Genomic DNA, 2,347 nt, shown 5'->3' on the forward strand with positions numbered 1-2,347 from the left:
ATGAATATGTTGTAAAGTGATTAGAAGTAAAAAAAAATGTGTGAATAAGCTGTTTAAACATTATACATTTCAAAAATATTTCAACAAGATATTTAAACAAACTATTTGAAGATGTATTTTAACTAATCTAATATGACATATACTTAAAAATATATTAATAATAAGAAAACCATTTTAACTTGTGCTAATAAAATGTTTAGATATACATGTTATGTCAGATATTTTAACGTCAATTTTTTATATAATAGAAATAAAAAATAAAAAATTGTTAAAAAATTTATTTGGTATTTTACACTTTAAAGAAATTTACACCTTTAAAAATTTGATTTCTCTCAGCATATTAAATCTGTACTTAAAATGGATTTAGATTGGTTTTAAAAAAATTATAATTATATTAAATTTGAGATATTATTTTACATATTTTTCCATATATATATATAGCTAAATTACATAATTGAATATTTTAAATTAAGGATTTAATGCATAAATAAATTCACGGAACCAAGAGAATAAAGAAGAATACATCGAAAAGTAAAATAGAACCTTAAGAGATAGTGATATAGAACAGTGAGATTGCGCTTAATTAGGGTCTCTCTTTTCACTTGGTTTCATATCTTCAGATATATAGCTGACATGCTTGGATCGCTATTGACACTAACAGAGCTGCACAGGCATTATTGATAATAAAAAAATATTATTAAAGATATCGTACACGCTTATCAATTCAACATATAAAGCGACACGACGGTGTATTCGTGTCCACAACTCGTTTATCACACATCCACGTAGCATTTGTAGCTCCTCTTCTTCGTAACTATAAATTGTTTCTCCGATAAATGAGAATCTATCTTCTCACCTTCAAATTTACATCGTATAACAATCTGCAGAAGTAGAGCAGAAATATAGAAAGAGCAGCCATGTCGGGGCCAAACAAGGAGGATCAGGCAACACAGAGGATTCTGCAAAAGGAGGGCGTTACACAAGGATCTCCCCAGACAAAGGAGTCTCACATCGATCAGCGTATAGGCAAGCGGGACATCAAAAGCGGCGCAGGCAATTATAGCTCAATATTCATAATATGTATTAAATATCATAAGCCTAATATCAGATCCTTTAACCTTATTGTTGTTGTTTTTGTTGGTTGATTATTTTTGTTGTAGGCCACCCGGAGCAGACTAGTCCGTTTTACAGGAAGCCTGACGGGAAGATCGAGGGTCCAACAGAAACAAATCCACCACCATCGCTGGATTAGTCTGATTAACTAGTTAGGGTTTATGTTGTTTTTGCTTGTATTCGGTGTTAAAATTATTAGGGTTTGTGTTTTTGCTTTAGTTGCTGTCTGTGTGCACTGTCAGTATATTCTTCTCATCAGCTCTATGCATGAATAGGGGCGAACGTTTCCGAGGGTTATGAGTTTTTGTCAGAGGGAACGGATTCAGATATAGGTATATATGGCGTCCAAACAAATTCTTGTGAAGTTGGGAACTCGGAAATAATTTTTGAAATTCTGGACTGATCCAGCAAAAATGTTGTTAGTTAAGTTATTAACTATGATTTAATTAAGTCTAAATGCCCAAATCGTGCTGATTTAGGTAACTGCGATTTATCTTGAAATTATCTATCCTCTTTTCAAGGAAGATAAACATACTTCCTTATATATATATGTGTGTGGGGGATGGAAATTTCTATGTGTGGGGGAAAGAAATGTGACTTTTTATATATATTTATATATGTGGAAGGAAATGTGACTTTATATATATGGAAGGAAAAGAAATGTGCCTTTATATATATATATGGAAGGAAATGTCCTTTATAAGGAACAAGATTAAAAACGGTTTCATTTTGTTGAGAAGTAAACATGAGTGAATAATATTTCCACACATATCTTACAAAGATTAATGGAAGAATAACGAACCGTAGTTAATATTTTCATACATATCTCCATAGTTTAATGGAAAACTAACGATTTCATTTTGTTGAGGAGATAAACATGAATGGAAAATATTTCCATTCGAAGAATATTTCCATTCATATCTATAGAGTTCAATGGAAAAATAACGAAGCCTAGTTCATATTTCCATACATATCTACATAGTTTAATGGAAAACTAACGAAGCCTACTTCTCATTTAAGTTTAAATTTAAAAGTTTAATGGAAAACTAACGAAGCTTATTTCCAATCAAGTTCAAATTTAAATTTACAAAGCCATGTTTGGATTTGTAAAGCCAACGCACTCTAAATACACTTGGAACCATCTTAACAAATCAATAATCCATCTCAAATAAATCAATCCATCTCAAGATACTACGATGGATCATGGATTATTTAGAACCAGCTAACCAGATCG

At 31.0% G+C, this 2,347-nt stretch overlaps 1 long non-coding RNA gene across 2 annotated transcripts; it reads left to right on the forward strand.

Annotated features, from left to right (window-relative positions):
* Window positions 1-825: 825 nt before the first annotated feature.
* Window positions 826-1,596, forward strand: LOC149187160 (uncharacterized). Of its 2 annotated transcripts, XR_016256184.1 has the most exons (3): window positions 835-1,053; window positions 1,161-1,264; window positions 1,389-1,596. It is a non-coding gene; the product is annotated as an uncharacterized LOC149187160 (long non-coding RNA). The 2 variants fall into 2 exon arrangements; XR_016256185.1 differs by having other exon boundaries at window positions 826-1,053; window positions 1,175-1,596.
* The last annotated feature ends 751 nt before the right edge of the window (window positions 1,597-2,347 follow it).

This window comes from Pinus tabuliformis, chromosome 3_1 (genome assembly GCF_031772625.1).
Source record: "Pinus tabuliformis cultivar Carrire ecotype Pingquan chromosome 3_1, CPIR1, whole genome shotgun sequence".
In the NCBI taxonomy this organism is placed as follows: domain Eukaryota; kingdom Viridiplantae; phylum Streptophyta; class Pinopsida; order Pinales; family Pinaceae; genus Pinus; species Pinus tabuliformis.